At 32.7% G+C, this 25,115-nt stretch overlaps 1 long non-coding RNA gene across 1 annotated transcript in view; it reads right to left on the minus strand.

Moving 5' to 3' along the window:
* Nucleotides 1-204: 204 nt before the first annotated feature.
* The window catches only part of LOC150099000 (uncharacterized), a 42,495-nt gene continuing 17,584 nt past the window's right edge, over nt 205-25,115 (minus strand). The window contains exons 2-4 of the long non-coding RNA XR_016549485.1: nt 24,004-24,194; nt 19,526-19,586; nt 205-527 (exon numbers count right to left, since the gene is read on the minus strand). This is a non-coding gene — a long non-coding RNA (uncharacterized LOC150099000). The remainder of the gene's footprint in view (nt 528-19,525; nt 19,587-24,003; nt 24,195-25,115) is intronic.

The raw sequence follows: 25,115 nt of genomic DNA on the forward strand, positions 1-25,115 counted from the left end.
GAATGTCTATTAATTTGCAAAGCAGAAGAAATAAATTGCTTTTAACTATTTTCTATGCAAATAGGGTATTTTATTCAGCACGTTAATAAACATACGAAAAGATTGAATACAATTTCTAGAACTTTGCACAGAATAAGAATGGGCAAGACACGCTATAAATATTCTACTTTCTGTGTATTAAAATACGTTTAAATAAACATCTGTGGTAATAACTGATTATTTTTATCAGCAAGAATAATATTTTATAATGCTCAGGAACCAAGTACGTAGTGTTAACGTCTTGGTTATTCTAGTTTCTTTAAGATAGAGAAAGACCTGATCTTTAAGAAAAACAATATTTTTTTTTCGTTCAGTTTCTCGAAACAGTCGTTCTTTCTGCTAATAAATATCTCAAGAATCTTTTTTTTTTATTAAATTGTACTTATCACAATGAAGAAGCAGAACCAAAGTAAAGGAAGGCAATGAGATGTAATATTCACTTTCTGTTTTTTCGCTCTTGACTTTACTTGAACAATTCCAAGCCGAATCTGGAAAAAAAAAAAAAAAGAACTTAATAAAATTCGTAATAAAATATGCTACTCTGTATGGTACAAATACTTTCTAAACGATACCATTCCTCTCTAAATATTTTTCGATTTTATATTCTTTGCCGATATGGCCTCGTTTCATGACCTCAGCTGTATCTATTATCTGTCAGAGTCGTTCATAGGAGATTTTTATATTTAATTTTTATCTTATTTCCAAGAATATTACATAAATCTAACTTAACATGGGCATTGCTCCTCATAGCCTACGGAAAGTCCTCAGTCGATACATTACAATAATTATAATCTAAGGAGAAAAAAAAACAGAGAAGAGGTTGGTAACAGATTTATTACATTAAATTATACTGTAAAAGACTGTCATATTTGCTTGTTTTGTATTAAAAAAACCTGTCTACGCATATATTTTTGCAATTTATATTTATTACCGGGTTTATTAGCTTTATTTGAAGTATACACTGAATAACCAAGGGTTGGATATAAACAGAATTATGACTTTTTTTCAGAACTAAAAAAAAACTTTAAAATGGATATATTTCTGTAAATAATAGGATGTATGACAGAACTACATGCTTTAAAATCATTTATATATTTAGCTTTATAAAAGGTATAAAATTTGACGGATTTAATGACCCCTTAAGGCAATAGATGGATGAGATACATCCTCGGGTGTTGTTAAAGGATATTCCTAAAAGGAGTCTTTGCAACAGTAAGATGTCTTTTAAATATATCATCAAGAAAAAGGATCTGAGCAGGTGACTTTTTTTTTTAAACCATAATTACTGTTTTGCCATGAGTATCTATGAGAGAACGTATCTATGAGTGTGAAATAAATGGAATAACTTAAAAATACTGACTGAAATAATTAAAGAAATGCCAAATTATACTTAAAAGCGGTTTTAAAAAAGCATTACTGAACGTGATATAAGCTATTTTGCAATAAAAGATATGGTCGTAGTTGATTCATTGTTACAAGTCACAACAATGACTTGCAACAATGTAAGAAATAAATCTAAATGTGTAATGTATTACATTTATATTTATTTCTATGACTCGTTATACCACAGATTAATAACAAATAATCTAACTACGATACATAATGCGATTTGATCTTTAAATTACCAACAGTTTACATAATTGTTGTATTTTGTTGTACTGATAGTATTAAATCATCAAACATTTATATGAATCTTTTAAACTATTATTTTTAACGTTCATTTTTTTACAGTAAAAAAATTTTGAAAGCAATATTCACGATTATGTACTTTAATAAAATTATACACAAATCATCGTACTGTGAAATGCATGCAATAATAGCAAAATACTGAATACAAGAAAATCATTTGAGATAGTAAATTTGTTATATAGAACTCCAGAAAAGCATCATACATGGAATTAACATTCTTAAGCTATGGTGCTTCCAATAAATATTTCTATTTTAATTATGAGAAAATAACTTAACTGTTGCCACAAAACTTTCGCTATGTTTAAAAAAGAAGAATGAGAAGAAAAAAATAAAAAGAAAGAAAGAAACTGAAATAAAGTCCTTGATTCATTTCCGTTGATGTCCAAAAATAGATGTACGGAGCAGTTAATGCAGATGCAGTGTACGTCAGAGATATTCTAGTAGTTAACAGTCGCCATTTTGAAGTTAGATATGCAGTCGAGAAGGAGGGTGGATAAATGATTCGCAGTGAGTTATAATGTTTAGAAGTAATTAGCAATTATTTACTATATGTATGACGTATACAGTTTATGTCTTTATGTCGTTTAGCATTGATATGTTTGTTTCGGTTATGAATATATTTTAAAAAAATCAATCCTTAGATCAATAGATTTCCGAACGCGAAAGATACTTCCGGTAGTAATGTACACATCTGTGGAAACAATAGCTTTATAAAACTAAACTGGAAAATCTAGTGGAAAAATTATTGTAAATTTTACGCTAATGATAATGATAACTTAAGTCTGCAATTCTGCAGAATTTAAATCACTTTTTTTTTTTCACGCGTATTTTTAATTGTTACCAATATGTTTGAAACAAATAAATAGCAAACGATATTGTTAACAATTAAAATATACGTACAGTAACATTCTAACAATTCAATGATGCATTTTGATTGTTTACCTAGCCTGGATTGATTTAACTGCCTCCTCCGGCTCCTGAAGTTAATTACATAGTAAATTTCAAATCTGAGTCTCATGTTGCTAATATATACAGTGCTATGTTTTTGATTATAGTGGAGGAACATTGCTGTCTTTTTCAATATTATATTAATTTTTGCTTCTTGAAATCGTGTGTTATATATGCCCTTGCGTAGTATTTTGATTCTTTGCACAATTTGTAAGAAAAAAATAGATTTTTACAAAAAAATAAGAATATCTTTAAAAGATATAAAAATAAATTTAAAATATTCCTTTATAAATAAATAATATCTAATATATATTTTGGTATTATCTCGCACAACATTCATTTTAGAGGATAAATCTGTATGATAAATGATGGAAAGAGTACAGTACAGATTACCCAGAGTACTTCTAGATGAATTCAGATGGTCATATCGTTTCGTTTTTAAAATGAGAGAGAAGCTAACATTCCATAATAAGGCATTCATATTTAACGCATATCAAAATATAGGCATCAACTAAATAAATATTTGATTTTTTTTTTTAGACAAACCGAGCAATTTTTAGATCAAATCGCAGGAAAATTATAAATTACATTAAAATTTCTTGAACTGCTGTAGTTTTTTAAATTTTCCTTATAATTGAGGAGTTTCCTTGTATCAGTATTTTCCTTATAGCATGACATGTTCAATGTAATGTCTTTTGATTTATTAAGAAAAGAAAATTATAGCAAGACAGAGTAATGTTTCCTGATAAATTTTTTAATACATCCCTATCCTATCTTTTCGGAGGAAGTCAACAGAAAGTTGATGCATCGGTTTAGATAAAACGAAGAAATTTCAGCAATGATCTTTCGAGATGTACAGAATAAGTATGAGTAATCCTTGAACAACATACAGAATCATTTAAATCGGAAGCATCTTATAAGAGAGAGAGAGAGAGAGAGAGAAAGAAACTTACCCATTCCCGAGAATTTCCGTTTGTTTACTTTCAGAAGCTTCTTTCCTCGTTATATATAAAAAAGTTCCCTAAAAATTTAAGCAGTAAAATCCATCACATACTTAAAAGTAAGCTCAATAATAGAACTACCTAATGGCAAAATGATTGGATGCGATGGAATATCAGCTGAGTTAATAAAAGAGATAAAGAAAAAGGAACAGATTTTCTTATGGAAATAATACAGAATATATATGATCAGGCACTACCAGAAGACTTCATAAAATCTATTTGCATTCCGATACCAAAATAATAATAATAATAATAATAATAAATAATGCAGCAGAATGTAAAGATTTTAGGACAATTAATATCATATCCCATTCTTCAAAAATACTATTGAAAATAATAAAAAAGAATGTTTTCCAGAATTAAATGCCATATGGGTGAACAGCAAAAAGGATTCATGCCAGGAGAAAGTACAATGTCATTTATGAATTAGAAAATTATTATTGAAAGATCAATAGAAATAAATAATAGCATATATTTCTGCTTTATAGACTTTGAAAAAGCATTGAACACAGTAAACCATGAAAAGTGAATAGAAATATTAAAAGACATTCAAAAAGATCTCATAATAATAATAATAATAATAATAATAGAATTATACTGGCATCAAATTATAAATTATAAACGATTTTCATTAATAATAGAATTTTCATTTTTTTTTTCATAATAATGAAACAATAGATATCAAAAGTGGAGTGAAACAGGAGTGTATAATATCCCTTATATTTTCAATATATACAGTGAAATGATAATGAAAGAATACGAAGAAATTGAAATCGGAATGAAAATAAATGATGATTTGGTGTTAATAACGAAATCAAAAATAGAGTTACGAAATATGGTTGAAATACTAATCAAAAAGAGTCAGAATTATGGCTTAGTATTAAATACAGATAAAATCAAGTATATGGTAATAAGCAAAAAAAAAAAATAGACAAGTTTAAGAGTATCAACAGGATTCTTTCAAAATGTCAAGGCTTATAATTATTTAGGAGTAATGATTACAGAAGATCGAACAAAAGTTATGGAAATAAAATCAAGAATAGCTAAGGCAAAAGAAGCATTTTAGAATAATAAATTACTAATGACCTCTGAAATAAATAAACAGAGTAAAATAAGAATAATAAAATCCTATGTATGGTCCACATTGAATTGTGGATATGAGATGTGGACAAATACAAAATCCTTAATCAAGAAATTGCAGGCCTTGGAGATGTGAGGCTATAATAGAGCAATGAATATTTCTTGGAACGAGGGAAAAAATTAATGAAGAGGTATTGAAGTTAATGGGAGCCAAAAGAGCACTCGTGGAAGACCTTATAGAGAGAAAGTGCAAGATGGCAGGACACATATTAAGAGGATCAGCAGGGGAAACGGAAAATTAGACCTGGTAGACCAAGAACTTCTTCTGTTAATGATGTAAAGAAATAAGGTAACAAGAGCTATGACGAGATCAAAAGAATGATAGAAGATCGGACACTCTGGCGTACCTTGATTGCTAATCTCCAAATTGGAGAAGCTACTTAAGGAGAATTAAAGTGATATTCTTAGCGCAAAAATATATTTATAATTATTACACAGAAATGGTTAAATTTCAGGTCTGATTGCAGCTCCTTAACTGAAGTATAATAAATGTATTATAATAAATATATTATATTTATTATACAATAATAAAATGAGTAAAACTTACTTTCATAAATTAAAACTGTTATGAAGTTAAATAATGTTTTCGTAGCGTAGTCGGTAACATCTGTTGACAGGGAACGGCTATGGAAAACGCTCCAACTTTATGGCATTCCACCTAAACTTATCAGGGCAATCAAGGCACCCTACCAGGGATATCAAGCCACAGTACTAGTTAACGGAGACAAAACAGACAGTTTTCCCATCACTACAGGGAGATACTCTGGCCGTATATCTCTTCATCATAGTGATTGACTATATTTTTAAATTAACGCAAGTTAAATTTAGAATCCTTATCAAAGACCCATATATTTAGATGCACGTTGAAGACCTGAGCTTTGCAGATGATGTAGTTGACTCCCCATTGACTCCAACATTACAGATGCCCAAAACCACTTCAACAGCCTTAGGAGAACCGCAGAAATATTTGGATTAAAAATAAACTCCCAAAAAACATAGATACTAAAACATCAGATAGATGGGCACATCTATATAAATCAAAATTATCACCTTGAAGAAGTAGAGGACTTTGTATACCTTGGATCACACATCTAAGATTCCTTAACAGACATTAAAACAAGAAAACAGAAAGCACTGCAGTTCCACAGAAGTCTTAATATAGTATGGAAGTCGCGCCTCATCTTAAAGGAGACGAAGATTCGTCTTTACAAGTCTGTCTTTCTGTACGGCTCCCAGAATTGGAACATCTCAACAAAAGCAGCGACCAATATTATAAATAGCTTTGGAACTACTTGTCTAAGAAATATCCTGGATTACTCCTTGGATGGCCACATTCCCAACTCTACTATATTAGATGAAACCCAGCAAGATCCTCTAGTCAGCACTGTTCAAAGAAACCAAATAAAATGGCTCGGCCACCAACTTAGACATTCACCCTCTATATCCTTTGATGCTCTGGTCCTCTACGCCCCTACAGAGGGAAAAAGAGGCAGATCCCGAACTCCATATTGGAAATACATCAGCAATATTATCCCCATTTCCCCCCAACTCTCTGCATCAGAGATCCACCAATTAGCATATGACAGAGAAGCCTGGTTTTCCTTCACGTCATAACAACCTCCAAGTCCTATCTTAGTGTACACAGACTACTTATTTGTTTTGATTGGCTTCCCTATTTATAATTGTAAAATTATAAATAAATGATGATAATGAGTCGGTAATAAGAACACCCTTTGAACTGAATCCTGTGTAGGATGCGAGAAACGGTCATAAGCTTTTTTCATTAAAATGTGAGCTAGCTGAACCCATACAGAGGCGCCAATACTTCTCTCCCTTAAAATTAGTAGAAAAAAATCCTGTAATCAAGAATTTGTCTCTTTTAAAAAATCCTGCAACGAAAGGGTTTGTCTACTTTGTAGAGAGGGTTACACCATTCCTCTCGCTGCATATCAAAAAAAAAAAAAAAGAAAAAGAAAAAAAGAAACCGACTATAGAATACACGCATTGAGATACCTGATACACTGGCATCGTATCCTTAGTTGTTTTTTTTTTTTTTTTTTTCATAAATGTCTGTTAATTGCATATGTTCTGTGGCTTGTTTGCCAGTAGAATGAAAAACCCAGGTTTCTTTCCAGAAACTCCAGTTCGAGAAAAACCCCTTATGAATAGATGGAGACAAATGTCTTGAAAGATGATATAAGACTATGGAAATCATATTAAAGTTATCCAAAGAAATTAGGCGGCCTACAAAAGCCAGTTTAATTAGCTTTCATAGGCTCAAATTTTTGGCCTATAGTATATATTTATAGACTTACTGGAGTCATTTCTAGTTTAGGACTGACGTTTTGATTTTAAATTAATAATAATAAATATATGTGTAGAAACAGCTCGCAGATTGTCCCTTGAAATTTTCTGTCATAAATATGATTCTGAAAAATTCACTGCAACTCATGTGAATCACATGACTCGTTAGAGGAATTTCTCTGTGTCATCAGAACAACTGTTGACTACTCATGCTATCGTTGTGCGTATCCTTTCATCAAGTGTCCTCTTGAGAATGCTGTGTTACTGCTACATGGGTGGTCTTAGCGACAGAGTCGAAGATTGGAAATGGTGATTGTGCATGTTTGTTCGATATTATATCTGGACTGTTTAGTGGACTTGGCTTTTCTGAGATAAATACGATGTGAGCTGCGCGTATCTGGATATAACTTGGTAAAAAATATTCGGTTTTCTATGGGGAAAAAAAGTTGAATATCAAGAATACAACAGTAGAAAAATTTTAATTTCAGGTATTTATTATGCTGCTTCTTTGATTATTATACTGGTATGAATGTAATAATTTTGATTGAGATCAATCATATTACCTAATTTCTGTGTCATCTCTTTATATACCTTTTTTCCTATTGTAATAACGTAAATATCTGGTCTTTCAGTATTGTGACGTCATTCGTTTGTGGATTTTGCAACAGCGTTTTATTGTAACAATGAAATAGTCTCAAGTTTCAGTTGCAAATTATCTGAACAGAACAACAATGAATTTTACGTTGTAAGTTAACTAAGGACTGCAATAACTAGAAAAATAGCTCCTGTGTACAGATCAATAATGAATAACAGAAGAGTTTGGATTAATTGATTATTATTTAAAAATATAAGATTTTAATTTACATATTTTCTTATAAGAGAAAAAAAATTATTTGATTAATTTTTATGGAAAAAAAACTCAGACACCATCTGTTAATTTATATAAAAAAAGTATAAATTATTCTCGTTCTCATTTCAAAAGAAGAATGAAAATGCTGTCAAACGTCTGACTCAGCAAATCACCTCAGCCATAAAGGTTGTCACCTCTACCAAAACCACTTTTAAGCCAAACAGACTCCCAGAAGACATCATGGATCTAATTAGGATCAAAAACAAAGCAAGGAAAAGGTACCACAACACCTGTGCACCTCAGGATAAGGGGATTCTCAACAAACTGAACAATGAAGTTAGAGAAGCACTTAAAGCTTATAGGAACAAAACTTGGGAAGCCAAACTAGCCTCTGTATCACCTGGCGATCACTCCATCTGGAACATATTAAGAAGTCTCAGAAACAAAAGCAAATCTCTTCCCCCACTCAAGTCAGACACGGGACTAGTACACACGGACGCAGAAAAAGCTGAAGAGATAGCAAAGAACCTAGAAAAACAATGTAGCCCTACATATGACAACTTGGATTTCAAACATGTCTATAAAATCCACCTCCATGTCAGACATGCACTGAAAGTCACCGATACCAGCAACAACATACCTCCAAACACCTCACCAGCGGAAATCTATGAAATTCTAAAGAACCTAAAGAATAAAAAAGCCCCTGGCCCAGATGGCATAACAAATAGAGTAATAAAACTGCTGCCCCGAAGAGCTGTTGTACATCTCACCACCATAATCAACGCCATGTTCCGATTTAACTATTTCCCCAGCTATTGGAAAGTTGCAGATGTAGTCCCAGTGCATAAACCAGGTAAAGATCCACACCTGCCTGAAAGCTATCGACCCATCAGCCTAATCTCAAACTTAGGCAAAATTGCTGAAAAAATCATTCTCTCTAAACTCCACGCCTCAGTAAATGAGTTAAATATCATTCCTAAGGAACAATTTGGATTCAGACAACATCACAGTACTACTCAACAAATTTATAGGATAATTGAGTATATCACCACCGGATACAATTGGCACCAGCACACCGGAGAAGTCTTCCTTGACATAGCGAAAGCTTTTGACAAGATATGGCACTTGGGACTGCTACACAAACTCATTTCAGCAGGTATACCATCAAGTATCGTCCACCTAATTAAATCTTACCTCCAGGACAGACACATACAAGTCAAAATAAATGGTACAGTTTCAAGTCAGCGACGGATCTCTGCGGGAGTTCCTCAAGGTTCCCTATTGGCTCCGATCTTATTCTCAATATATATGGCAGACATCCCGCACAACCCAATGTCATCCATCTTAGCACTTTATGCGGACGACACAGCAGTTCTTGCCAGATCTCTACGACCTCATCTTGTCACTAAAAAGTTGCAAGAAAACCTACTACAACTAGAACATTGGTTCTCCAAATGGAGATTACAAGTGAATCCCCAGAAGAGTGTAGCAATACTTTTCACCAGAAGAAAGGCAACTCCCATGGGGGACCTTTATCTTTTCAACACCAAAATCCCCTGGCAAACAGAAACAAAATATCTTGGAGTAATTCTGGACAAAAGATTAACGTTCAACCCACACACCAAAGCCTTATGTACGAAAGCATCTAAAACTATTGCACAACTTTACCCTCTAATAAATAGAAAAAGTAGACTGAATACCAGAATCAAAGTGCTCCTCTACCTGTTGACGATCCGCCCAATGTTGACATATGCCTCTCCAGCCTGGAGCCACACATCCAACTCCAACATCCTCAGACTGCAGAGAGTGCAAAATAGGTGTTTACGCATGATATTGGACGCACCGTGGTTCGTAAGGAACGTGCAACTGCATAGAGATACGAACATCCCTTACATCTACTCCTTCCTATTAACTACAGCAGAAAAATTTTTCTCAAAGATCTCTACTCACCCCAACGATCTAGTTAAACAAGCAGCAGACTATGAAGAGACTGACCTCTTCAAATACAAGAGGCCAAAAGCCATCCTAAATACTTGCAACAATGACTGATCTCCGTGCCCCCCAGGGCGAGCTCTCAGCTCATAAATCTTTCCTCCAATTCATCCTCCTTATCAGACAACGGGGAATAAAAGCATCTTGCTTCACCCTTCTGGCCAATGATGTTATGTATGTTATGTCAAAAGAAGAACCAGTGCACAGGAGCGGTATTGCCAGACCTATCATTTGACAAAATCTGGCATTTTGGATTCCTGCACAAACTTATCTCAGCCGGTATCTCACTAAAAATGGTTCATCTAATCCGTTCATATCTTCAGAATAGAACAATCCAAGTTAAAATTAACGGTTCTACATCGTCCCAGCGCCATATCTTTGCTGGAGTGCCGCAGGGATCTCCACTGGCTCCATTGCTGTTTTCTGTATACATGTCAGACATCCCACACAATCCGATGACTTCCATTTTAGCACTGTATGCGGACGATACGGCAATACTAACCAGATCTCTCAGACCCCACTTCGTTACCAGAAAGCTTCAAGAAAATCTTCTAAAGCTGGAGGGTTGGTTCTCCAAGTGGAGATTGGAAGTCAATCCCCTGAAAAGCTCAGCGGTTCTCTTCTCAAAAAGGCCAATGTCTCCTGCAGGAGATGTATTACTATTCAATACTAAAGTTCCCTGGCAGAAAGAAACAAATTACCTGGGTGTGATTCTCGACAAAAAGCTATCTTTCAACCAACATATCAAGTCTGCATGTGCAAAAGCATCTAAAGCCATAGCTCAGATCTACCCGCTAATTAATAGAAACGGCAAACTCAGCAACAGAATCAAATTGCAGCTATACCAGATGACGATTCGTCCTATAATCACCTATGCCTCTCCAGCCTGGAGCCACACCTCTAATACTAACATTATTAAGATACAGCGAGTGCAGAACAAGTGCTTGAGAATGATTTTGAACGCCCCGTGGTATGTTAGAAACATCCAACTCCACAGAGACAAATATTCCCTATATTCTCTCTTATCTACAATCCTTAGCTTCCAATTTATTTCTAAAGACGTCCACACATCCCAACGATTTGGTTCAACAAGCTGCAGCATACGAGCCAACGGACATATTTATTAACAATTTTAGTTGTACAAGTATTTCTTATAGAATAAATAAAATATAGAAGACCAAAAACTATATTAGCCTCCTATAGCGATACATAATCTCCATGCCCATTCAGGGCGAGCAAACTGCTCGTAAATTTTACCCTCACTGTAACCACGACAGATAGCGGGGAATATGAAAAGCATTTTGCTTCACCCTTAAAGAATAAATGTCAATTGTCAAATTCAAAAGAAGAAATTTCTAGAGAAGAAATACTTGTACAACTAAAATTGTTAATAAATATTTATAAGGTATTAAGATGCAGGCGAAGTTAGAGGTTTGTAGATTGTACAGTCGATGAGAAATTCAAGGAAGAACAGTACAGTGCGTTTCACTTTTCATTTCCTATCAAATGGAAACAATTACTCTGACTGGCGTTTATTTTATCTCGAATAAAATGATTTGCAATTTCAGACACTTCAAATATTACGAAACTCTAATCGAAAAGGGAGATTAAGTTTGTTTCTGAGTCAAACTACCAAGTATAGCAACATGTTAAGAGTGTAGATTGTTGGGCAAGTGATTTTGTATGATCACTTAAAAAGGAATGAGTAGAACAGACTGTTCTAGAAGGTATATGTGAAAGGATAAGATGGTATAAGATTATCTTTTATGAGACCACTGTTTTCTTATTCGAGATGTGGATTGAAAAAAAAAATCATGTTCGGTGTTTAGAGAAAGATTTCTGATAATTTAACTTTTAGCCAATTCTAATTTTATAAATCAGTAAAATGAGAAATAAATTGAATAACTTGACTAATCATGTATCAGCAGTGGATTGACAGTGATATTGTCAAATTGTAATGTTTACTTATGCTAACAATTGTTGAATCTACGTTCTACTTTTGCGTATATTGATATTAACAATACCAATAGACTTGATTATTTATGACCAGTACTGTTCGCATAAACTATATGAAATATTGCTTAACCAAAGATGTCCTTTGGTTAAGAACTCCTCTTTCGAAGTCTGACAAGGACGCGAAGACAAAATACATTCATTAATCAAGCCGATGACTTGGCCGATCGCAGGCCTCAAACTCAAAGTCCTGTTAAATACCAATAATGACAATGGTTTACTTCAAAACTAGAAATAAAGTACTCAAGCATCTACATGGGGATGGTATTTACTATTAAAATGGAGGTTGATTACCACTTTGAAAATTTATGATATAATAGAAAACAAATCACAGATGTCGTTTTGAATCACGACAGAATCGTCAAAAAATACGAGTGCAGTGTATTATTTCTCTTGTTTGTGCTTGGGATAACTTTTAAGCAATAAATGAAAAACAAGATACTGATAATAAAATAAAAATGATTGTGAATAGTTCCAAAACAAGATAAGAGAATTACGAGAGCTTAAATGAGAACTGCAGGATAGGCCGAATATATTACAAAAGGGATGGAGAAATTAGGGAATAGAATATTCCATAAGAATATTCCTAATAGAATAAGAATATAAACAATTAAGAAATCTATGCGCAGACAATAGTTTAGGTAGGAAATCAAGAAGACGAAAGGGACATTTTTGGAAAAGAAGAAATCGTAAAATCTCCTTGCAAGAATCAGTGGAGAATACCAGGGGAAATGTACGAAGGTTTAAACTTTGAATAGATTATCTCAAAATTTAGAAAGATGGATACTTTACGACCCGAAACACTTGAACAGCTAGCAAACTAGCTAAAGAACATGAGTAGTTCTTTCAAGACGAAACCAAGTTACTTTCTTGTAAACAGTCCGTGAAAAATTAAAGGGAAGAACGGATAAACCCTCATAAAGCCGAAAAGGGAATGGTATTTAAAAAAAAAAAAAAATAAGGAATTTAATTTTTATGTGTTCCACCTATACAAGTACCGTGGATGGGATAAGGATTTTTTTTTTTTATTAATTTGTATCTTTTATTTAATTTTACATAATCCAGAAACCCTATCTAAAGGAGGTAGTTTCATACTTGGGGATGAAATCCATCTCCCACCTAAAAGACAATCACAATCATCCATGCCCATGGCTGAATTAAAATCCTACCTGTGGGTTAGATCGCGAATATGCTAACCAAACCAAGCCGGCATATGAAAAGGCGAAAGTCTGCTGAGTTTAGAAGCAAATATTATAAGAGATGCCATGGATATGAGACTTTTAATGGTAATTGAGAAGGTAATCGGAAGATAGAGAAGGATGATTGTAAAACTATTTTAAAAATGAAGACAAGAAACTATACATTATTAATATCCAAGAATATATATGCAGAGTTAATCCGAATGGTAAATGTAGATATTATCCGATACAGAAATGACAGAAAAAGGTCTAAATGAAAACTAAATAAAGAATGGATTATGGTAGCAACAAGTTCACCTATTGTGGAAATATAATGCACGTTTCCCATTTTCCCTTTATTATCAAGCATTATTCACTGGTACAAAACAAAGTAAATAAGGTTTCTATGCATGTTAAAGGATAAACTGTTTTAACAACTATTTACAAGTGCTCAACCACACTTTTCCAAAATTCAGGATAGGTGAACAAATGGAAAATAATGGTCAAACCGGAAAACTATCTAAGAGGTTAATCTTGGTATACTCGAGTGTATTTTATTAACTTAATATCTGTATTAATTGCTTTCCACCATGTCAGATGAAGGATAAGAAAGGTCAGAGAGAGTCATTGAACCAGATCACGTCGTGGCCAGAGGGAACTAGATCCAGGCATCGCGTAAAAAAAAAAATCACAGTTAATTTTCTTTAAACAAAAAATCGCACGGAATTTTTATGAATTCATAAGAAATATTATAGTATGGATACTACCATTATATCGCTACAAGCAGCGATACTTTGTGATATTAATATTACAGACTTATAACTAGAGCACGAACTATATATCTAAATTTGCAGTTAGTGTAATGCCGTATTGAGATGACTGGCCAGCCATCTCGAAATATCTCAACAACGTCGTTGAAATATCTCAAGTTGTGATATTTCGACGACAAAGAATACAATTCTTTGCATTTGCAATAGAAGGACTAGAATTGTAAGAATAGCCAAAATATAATTCTTGGCACTCTTTATAAGTTACAGTTCTATCCATTGTTATGTCTTTGAAAGTTCTATTATTCTGTTTTCTGATCAGATTTCTACTTTTTTCATTCATAAATTATTATTAACTTTTCATTTATGGTTTTAGTTTCTGTGAAGGCGCTGTTCTACAGTTTCTCCCTCTATTTTCCTCACTATTACACAGCTTTTTTTTTTTTTTTCGTAATTCCCTTTAGCGATAGTTCGAAGCAGATGTGTTATCTATTTGATGTGGTTCATTCTTCCTTAAAAGTACAAGGTTTGTGTGCGTCATTTTACGAATAATAAATTTTTATAACTAAGTTCTAAAATATTTATTAGTATATATATTTAGCCATTAAAGAACTTGATGACTGTTGCATGCAATCATTTTTTAAAAAAAACAGAAAAGGCCTCAGGATATATTAGGTCGATTCTATAATATATTAGAATATTTTACATTCTACTATATCTTGTAAAAATAAATTCAGAATAAATATAAGCACTTCCGCGTTAGAAAACAGATTAATTCACTACAATTTAAAAGTTGTTTGAATTAAAAAAAAAAATCCAAAGATACGGTAAATCAATTTGGATAGAGTTGGCAAACTCACATGTCCAGAATGTGCTATTTTAAGATGATTAATGATATGATCATAATTTTTCTGCAAAGAATAGGTATTTGCTATTAAATTAACTAATTATTTTATATTTTTAAGGCTCCCAGAATGCAATAGATTAGCCAAAAAATGTCGGTCGATCTTTAGAAATTTAGTACGGTAGTTCACTTCAGAAATGAGCGGAGGAGAGGGAAAACAAACCACCCTTTTTACTTTCAAAGTCCTTCCTCGAATCATTAACATCATTTTAATTATATAAAGACCTCATATATACCATAATATGGATCAGTTGGCTGTTATATTATAACAGCCAATTGGTTTATATTAAGGTATGTATGAGGTCTTTTAAGTATAAAGATGTTTTAAAATGCATTTTAACTGTCATATTGTCGAACGATTTATTTTTAGGTGTTTTTCTCTTATTAAATTAATGAATTATATAATTACATTAGCCAATAAAATACTAAAAGTCATAATAAATATGTTGTATTGGTTTATATACAATGTTATGGTTTAAAACTGCACGCAGTGCAAAGATGAGTAAATTTATATTTTATCGCATACTCCACAGAAACATGCACGTATAAACTGTTTATATTCTTATATTATTGGTTTTCAAACGAAGACTTATCCATCTTTTGTGGTCATGTATAATAATATCATCGATATAAAATATCTTCTTAAAATTTACAGCAAAGGGATACATATTGTAAAAGGAATTGTACGAATTATATGATCAATTACACGCTTACCTGTTTTTGAGTAGGCAGAAGATGTTGTTCAATACTCTAGTTGAGAAATGTCATGGCAGTTATACGTAACAATGAAAATAATGACCAGATGCATTTACTTACAGTAGATGCATCTGGAATGGAAACCCATAGATAACAACCATTATATTGTTACGTCATCATTTATTTGTTGTCTGTTCCATGAGATCAAAAAGTATCGTTTTAAAATAAAATATATCTTATATCGAGCCCTTTGAAAACCAGGTGGGTCAATTTTACGAAATTATTTTTAAAATTAACATTTATAACAGTCATAAATGTAACATCTAATACACAGGATGCTTCCTCCCCTTCTTCTCACATGAATAGAGCAAGTAATGTAATTAGCATGTACATTCCGTAGTTTTGTTCGAAACCGGGATAATATTTTGAATTCTAGAAGGGAGTAGACGTGTAATGTAAGTTCATAAATAGCTAGCAGCCAATTATCGGATTCTGTATTGCTTTCGAGTTTTCAAAATAATAATTTTGATCTTGGAGTTTCTAAAAAAAAAATCTATGAACCTTATATACTAAATTCAGATTTACAACTTTCACTTCTTCCTGAATTGTAGAATAAATTGGTGTGAATTGTATCAACAAATAAACATTTATCCAATGACCATATTAGGTATTCAAAGTATATACGTAACAATGAACATAGCTCTTGTTTTCATTGTTAATACTACTTACAATTATTCTCAAAGCTGGCAGATATTTATATATTGTTACGTCATCATTCGTTTGCTACTCAGTCCATAGAACTCAGTTGCATGTAGTTTTTAAAGTGTGTATTACCATCTAGGTATACTCAGTTCCGAAAAATCAGGTGGATCATATTTTTAAAGCACTATTTAGTTATAAGTGTGTTCCTTTTTAAGCATTTTCAGGTTCATACTTGAAGAAACGTTACTGAGGCTCAGTCGGTTATGGAAGAGATAAAATTTTCTATAGTTACCAACAAAGTATGGCGCTGCTATTGCGATGAAAACAAAACAACAACAAAAAAAAATAAAAAAATAATAATGTTGCATTTCATTCCTTCAGGTTAGTAAGTTGTATTTAAAATATAAAGGACAATTTCACCAAAAAAGAGAAAACAAGCGAAATGAGAAGGCGGGGGGGGGGGGGGAAGGTCAGTTCAGTAAGTCTAAATGATGACTGTATTAGTGTTACATTGCTATTCTTATACAGCTCTTTAATTGCTGTGGTTGGAAAGATCTGGGTTTGGTTTGAATCTCATCGAAGATGTGAAGAATCCTTATAAGAGATGTCTATGAATAGTGATCATCTATTTCATAAGTAGGAAGGATTTTTTCTTTTTTTTTTAACCTCGGAAACTGGAGTTCTTCCCTTCAAAATAGATAGGCTTGGGAATAATACATAATCAGATAGAACAGAGTATAGAATGGAAAGATATTGACTAGCAAAAAGAAATAGATAAATATAGACTAAAAGAAAAAAGAAAAGGGAGGGAGCTAATTCCATGGCAACACCACTGAAGCCGGAATAGGCAAATACCTAATCTTTGATGAGAAGAAGATAACTATGCAGATAAGATCAGTTTTCTTGCCATGGCATAATTTGGTTTATAAGAAGCCAAATTATTTAGCTTTTAAGAGGATTCTGGGTCTAATAATACTCGAATCTTAGAGAATCAGATGCACACATCCTTACATTTTGTATTATACACTTTGTTGAAATAAGTATCGTAACAGCGCTCTATTTCAGACAAATAGATATTCACATACGGGGTAGATTTTGGGCCATTTTTTCTTCTTCAATATGTTTGTTCTCCACTAGTTCATAAAACTAATGCACTGTTTGATGGTTGTTGAATGCAATGGTCTGATCCGAATCCGCACTTCCAGAGGTTATTCTTATACAGCTATTATATAATATTGGGCAATATTATTAGCTAAATATCACATGCCAGTTCTTAGGGAAAAATCATCGGATACAGTGTACGATGCATAATTTTATATCAGCAAAGTGGATATTAGATCCAACATTATTTCAAAGCCGAATGTTTGTAGAAACTATGAAAGTTCCGTAAGTTGACCTGAGAGCTTACGATGATACAATCCTCGGTATCCCTGAGGATTTTATCAAATGCACTAATAAAAGGCGAATACACGAATGCTTGGGCAGCGCCCATGTCTTTTAAGTAGTACAAGCTAAGGCAACTCGGGGATGGAGAGGATTTATCACCGAAATGAAGCCTTATGGATCTTCCATTAGTAATTATAAGATTTATATTTCTTAATCACGATCAATAAAATTGTCATATACTGTACATTAACAAGAAAACCTCTCTCTGTGTAAAGCAGATATTGCATTCAAACCTTTAGCTAATTGGGATTTTTTTAATTTTATTATTATTATTTGCTTTGTACTTAGTTCTTTTCATCATTACTTTCTTCATCTTTTCGTGAGATTATCAAACTTTGAATCGTATCGTCCATGCATCACATGATCCGCTGTTTTCCCTTGCCGTCTACTCTAAGCCTTCATAAATAGCATCCATGATTGTTCACGAACCCTTTTCGTAAAGCTACCTTTATTAAAACTCAATAACTTCGGATGTAAGGAGTTCTTTAGTTCGGTGTTGGCATCTTGTTCTTTCTTTTGAACCAATCACTGTACTCATTTAGATAACTTTTATGTAGTTCTGGGATTTGATTATAAGTGCTGCCGGAGCAATTAAAGCTATAAGTAGTGGGTCTGTTAATAGCGTGTGTTCTTTTGGCCCGTTTGACTGTTTTTCCGCGAGGGAAAAATCTGAGTTTTCGGGAGAGGTAGCCCTACCATTTCCACACGAGTCCAGCTAACACCTCCAGCTGTCTTTTGTTTAACCTCCTAATCTATTCCAGATTCCCAAGATTGTTCACTTGAGATATTTGCGTAGAGACTTATGTTAAATTTAAGTTATATCATCGTGCGAAAACAAATGTTCCGCATCCCAGACAGGATGAAAAATAAAATAGGATTATCTAAGTTTCCCGATCTTCAATCCACCAGCACAATAAACAATTAACTCTCGTTTCTATAATTACTTCTCGTTTCTATAGTTACTTCTGTTCTTTCAAAGTAATACGCACAGTTTATTCTACACAAGTGAATATCTCAATCATTTCATTTTAATTTTTTGATTATTTGTGCTATTTATTATATAGAGTATTTATTATACAGAGACGTTGTGTTTCTATATCTGTATGTAGAAATAGACGAAATGACAAACCTTAATTAATCCGCTCAATGAAGAATTAAAACAATTAAATTAACATTTAAAATCTTAGATATACTCGTATAAAAGTTAATTATTCTGCTCAAATATTTTTACTTTTTACTGAAGTAATCCTGCATACCTCCAATTACGACAACTCCAAAAATACCGTATATAAAAGGATCTTGTAATTTTTAGCTGTTTAATTGTAACCTAAGGTGATATTTTAAAATTGTAGCAGAGAGAATATATTGGACACGTGTACAGCTAGCAGTCAATTATCGGAGACACTGTATTCCTGGGAGTTTTCAAAAGAACTAATTTTGGCCTTCGAATTATTAACAAAGAAAAAAAAAAAAAGAAAGAAAGAAAAAGAAAGGAAGGAACGTCCAGTGGCCTTATATGTAAAATTCAATGTATTATGCTCCCTCCTCTTGAAAATATGAGAAAAATTACTGTGTTTTTTTTTTTCCTTTTTGGAAAGGAATTTTGCAGCTATTATATTAGGGAATCCAGTCTCTAATTAGAGAGGTTAGTCACTGTATTTTTTTTTTTTTTACTAAAAAGCGGTGCTACTAAGCAGTGAGTTTGTAAATTTAACATTTCATATATTTTTTTTTCATTTACATCAGTATGTTATAGCCATAAGCAAAATAATTACATGATATGAACAATAATATTAGTTTGCTTAATATATATAATATTACATACTTTTTTACATGAGTATTCTAAAGTGGATTACCTGATTATGTATATGCAAGTATTCGATTGGAGGTCAAATGGTGTATCACTTACCGCTGTATCTAAAATACACAAAAATAGTTAACCTAAAATTCAAACAAAAAAGTTATATCACATTTTAATGAAATAAAAATACATAATGCATAATAACAAAAATTATTAAAAAAAGATATTTACATATGAATGGCTGTTGCAAATGAAATATGGAACGGAGCTTCCTAACAAAAAGCCAAAAAAAAATAAAAAACGAATCTTTGGGGAGATTTTGGACTGAAATATGCTTAGATAAATCGAAATGTACGTCAATGCAGAATAATTAAAATAATAATATCATCTTTAAAATTAGATGGTGTTGTTATTTTTATTATTGTTTCTTTATTTTTTCAAAGAGAGTCTTAAAAAGTAAATTTCTATCATATTCAAAATAATAGATTATTTCTTAAAATATATTTTTTAAAGATTTAACTTTATATTTAAGTCGCTGCATTTAGGAATAGTATACTGCTGATTATCTATATGGAATCCTTTCAGAAACCAATGTAAGCACAAAGACTTCATGAATATCTGATTCCCTGTATTAAAAATATTTATTTTAATACTTACCTTTTAGAACACTTAAAAACTTGTTGCTCTATTTCATTTCGGTAGCACTGCATAATAAACAAAGATATAAAAATACAGCAATAAGGATATAATTTACTAATTGCAAATGCGCCACCCGAAAACTGAGATGCCCAATAAAATTGTTGGGAGAGCTTACAACAATTTTATTAGCGTTTTTATTACATTTAAGTAATGTGTTTTTAAGTTATAAAAATTTCAATATCTCTATTCAGGTAGAGAATCATTTCGCTAAAAGTACTAAGAATGACATTAATAGTTTCCAAAAATGATGTAAAAATAAGTTAATGATAAATTGTTTCCTTTATTTTGGAGGTTGTCGGGATCATAATGCGGATCTCGTTTGGTTTTATAACAAGGAATAATTTTTAATCTTGACCTGTTCTTTAATGAAAGATGTTCCTTATAAAAGCAATAACTGATATTGATACAAACCCGTTGTTGCATAGTATACGCATAGGTACTGTGAAATTAACAAAAATATATCTCGAAGAATACATTTGCAAAGCAGTTTTTCATCTATTGTTGAAATTGAGCAGGATGGAGGATGGATATATTGGATACCTTGGTTCCATGGATGGTTGACTAATAGGAACCGGTGAGTTATGTATGAAGGGTGTAATGTCCCGAAAAATGAAGGCGAAGAGCGGGTTGCATTGAGTTCTGTTCTGAAAATCCATGTTGTTTAACTTATATACTAATGATATGCGAGGGTGTGCTGAAAAGTTGTGATAATCAGTATAAAGGAACTGACATGTCTTCTTATATATCCTTAAAGAAAAAGAAGAAATTTTACGCAATTTGATGAAACATGGGGTTAAAGATTTTTAACATATATTCCTTCTTGGGGTTATAGGAGTTGCTTTAATATCATTTTTGTTCTAGGTATTTATCAGAACTTTTCAGTCCTCTAGTAGTTCACGATGTGCAAAGAGATATTCAGTTGTTTACTGATAAAGCTAAATTGGGAAAAGCGATGTCAGGAAGTTCTAATGTGTTGTTGTTGTTGCAAGAAGATTTAAATATGTTGGTACTTTGGGCTGAAGAATAGGGATTTCATTTTATTGTCTCTAAGTGTAAAGTTATGCATTCTGATTAGAGAAGATGGAATGGGGTTTACTCCAATATGGAGTTCCTCCAGATTGGAGGAATTCTGCTTCAAGAAATGGAGGACAGGGAACAAAAGTTCAGGGATGACATCGCAAAAGTTGTAAGGATTACCCAAAAATTGCTGCTATAATACCAAGAACACTGACATGTACGAATAAAAAGATGAAAGTTCCACAGTATGAAGTGCTAATTAAGCTTCGTTTGGATTTCTATGTACATATCTGGTCACATGGCTATATTTGGATGATAAGGACACAATGGGGACAGTACAAAGAGTAACTAAGACGATCTCCGGACTATCGAATATTGAGTATGAGCAGACATTGTGGGAATGAAGTGTTCAGAGCTTGGCGGATAGAGAGGGGTGATATGAGTCAGACGTATAAGTTGGTGCGAAGAGTCTGTGAAATAGATACAGGAGATTTATCGCATGGGATAACAGGTGATACGAGAACGAGAGAGCATCCCTGGAAATTGTACAAAGGTCATATGATTAAAGAAGTGAAAGAACTTTTTTTGTTTGTTTGTTTGCTTGGGGGGGGGATGCATTGCCCGAGTGGATAATGGATGCTCCAAGATTGTGTTCAAGGCAAGACATGATAGCTATTGTAGTCTGTGAGTGTCCGATTATCCCGCGATGAGTCTTCGGACTCCATTAAGGCTTGGAAGTAATACTGATGCTGCTAATACTGATGCTAATACTAAGTTCGTGTTTAAGCCATTCGTTTTTAGCGAATGACAGACAGAAGATTTTCTAGGTCTTACATTGTTATTTCGATAAATTGCATTTCGGTAAATTGTTTTCGATGAAATTTTCTGGATAATGTCTTACATGCTAAAACAGGCAGATGCAACGGCTCTTCCAAACTTGAAATGATTTGTTTGGCTGTAATTATGACCACAATACGAGTAAATAAGGCTGCGTCCATAATATAATATTGTATCTGCTAACTTAGTGTATTCGGTGGCCGGTTTGTCTTATTTAGCACTTTGAAAAACCTCACTATCCCATTCAGATGTTTAAACGCTTCTTCCTGTTATTTTGTAAATGTTATCTGCTTCTCTAAGTATTATTATTATTATTATTATTAATATTCGTAGGAATGTTTCTTAAGTAAATTCAGTAATCTTACTTCATATCTTGTTTCATATCAAAATTGTTACGCTGCACTTCAGTCTAGTTCGAGATTATTAGTTATAGCGGTTAGTCTCCAATTATGAAACTGAAATAATTCGCTGTTCATTGCAGATATTCCACATATCGTCATGGAATTGCTCAGTTTCATTATTACTAGTCATTGTTGCGTCAACTACAACAATCACAAACACATTTTGAATTCGAATAATCATATTTGCCTAATTTACTTTTTAACGATTGCTTACCATTAAGAAAAACAATTATTTTTTAATAATAGTAACTCCAGAAGTTAAGTTTTGTTCGTACAACTCATTAAATTCCCTTAATTGTAATGTGTACACGCTACTTTCATAAAAATTGCAGTATGAGTATCTTTTAATATGAGGGGTGTGTATAATATTATGGAAGTTAATAACACAGGCAATAGCTGAAAACAGATGTTTGACGAACATAATAACTAAATGCTAGTTCGTGAATTATCACCACAGGGTTAGAGATGAGTCGTGTATGCTGGTGACTAACAAAAAGCCAGCGGCTTGTTGTAAAGTGCACTCTTTGATGCACAGTTGAGATTTCTATCATAATCATCTTGCTTAGTAAAAAAAAAAAAAAAAAAAAGGAAAAAAATCGTTTATTTGACACTTGGGGTTACGTAAGGTGAACTTTAGAATCCTGTTTAGTAATACCAAACGTTTATTTATTGTTTAGAATTTTGCAACACTATATCGATATGTATTGCCACAAAAAAAAAAAAAACCTTAAGAATGAAGATTTTGGTGAAACAGATTAATAAAAAAGCCAATAAACATGCGAAATGTGTAGGTATGACGAAGATCGGAGTAAAACAGAATGGTAAATGCCGTAAAATATTTATGGTGTTACTTAGAGGTTATGGTTATCCATTAGGAACGCAAGCAGTCAACAGCTCTCTCTCTCTCTCTCTCTCTCTCTGACAAAAATATACTAATTTGCATAAAAATATATAACAAATGAGCATTTGGCCTTTTCCGATTCTGTCCATCCCCAAGTGGCTCTGTTGTTAATCATACTGATGGAAATATTACAAAACGTGGAGCCCCTCCTGAAGAATACAGGATAGCCCCTGAATTAATAATTATCCAGATAACCCACTACTTAAAAAACATACGTGACTACAACCAACGTTCATAATGTGTACAAAGAAATGTCCCGTACCATAGAAGCATCAATTCCCCACCCCCCGATTGATATCACTTCATCTCTCAATGTTGTTACTCAATGGAAACAATATCAGTTGTAATTCATTACGAATATTTTCATGTTTACGCATGCTCTAAGACGTGATCATTTGCTGCCGATCGATAGGATATTATTCATTTCCCTAAACAGTTCTGTGGATGCCATTGCATGACTCAACGTGCTTAGTCAGAACGACCATATCAGCATATTAATTGTACTGCTATCGTCATCTTGCAGTTATTTTTTATAGAAAGGTCTTTAAATAACGCTTTCTTTTTTGACATCATATTTAATATCATATAAATTGAAAATTGAGAAGCAATTTACTCTAAACTAGTTAAATAAGTGTAAAAAGACAAAATTCTGTTTAAAGACAATAATTGAGTACATACCTCGTTTATGGCGAAGCCAGTGCGTAGATCTTTGACCAGTGACATTTTATTTCCGTGGTATTTCGAATATATTTCTCCATCGTCGTATATCACATTACCTTCTAGCAATTCTGAGGTTTGCGGAACATTACCAACCTTCTGGATATACATTTTCCCATACTGGTAAACATATAATAATACCAATTCCGATACTGTGTGGAGAGAGTTCGAATATGATTAATATAAAAAATAATAATAATATGATAAATTCTGATGATATTTCAACACTATAAAGGAATTATTAACAAAATCAACAAGTTCAAGTAAGTATTAATTAATATAAATGAAGTACAGTACTAAATAAGTCACAAAACGTATATGACATGTAGAGTATATATGATTTTATTAGAATGAAAATTAAAGTATTTTTTTTGGGGGGGGAATAATCATTCCCCCCTAAATATAACGCTGAGAGGAACCTTTTATAGACTTTTAGCTAAATGTAGGTTAGCTGTTGTCATACGGAGATGAAACGTTTCTCCTCCTGTAATCTTGTGTTGTTGCATGCTTCATGACAGACAAACAGGCCATAGAACGCATAACCCTTTTTCCGTAGTAGTAGTTTTAGTTGCTTTGAAGTTATCTAAAATCAACCATCCCGCGATGATCCGTACTGATGTCCATACAAGGGGAACTGTCCACAATATTTATCTTTGAACTACAAAATTACGTAAACCGTAGGACTAGGCAGACTGTTTCTGAACATATAGATTGCTAATATAGAATTCCTTGTAATATGAAAATGACGTATGTTTGCGTATTCATTTTGTAAATGAAGCATGCAAGCTTTTAATCGATCAGTATATTTAAGAATAAACTGTTTGTTTTCCATTTTTATACTGAATGTTGGAACTTGCTTGGGCATCTTACAGTTTGTGGCGTGTAACTAACTGGGAGACAATTCACCGAATCTTGAAGGGAATATTTTCAATCCATCGTTCAAATAAATCTTTTTCTTTTTGAAATGGGTTTTAACCATTTTGTTTCATTTTGGGATGGCGTTCATTCAGAATATTTCGTGTTTGACGCGAAATATAACAAATAAAATGAACAGGAAAAATAATTATCTTCTA

The sequence above is a fragment of the Typopeltis vanoorti genome, chromosome 15 (assembly GCF_054136105.1).
Source record: "Typopeltis vanoorti isolate ZY-2024b chromosome 15, IOZ_Tvanoo_1.0, whole genome shotgun sequence".
Lineage (NCBI taxonomy): Eukaryota > Metazoa > Arthropoda > Arachnida > Uropygi > Thelyphonidae > Typopeltis > Typopeltis vanoorti.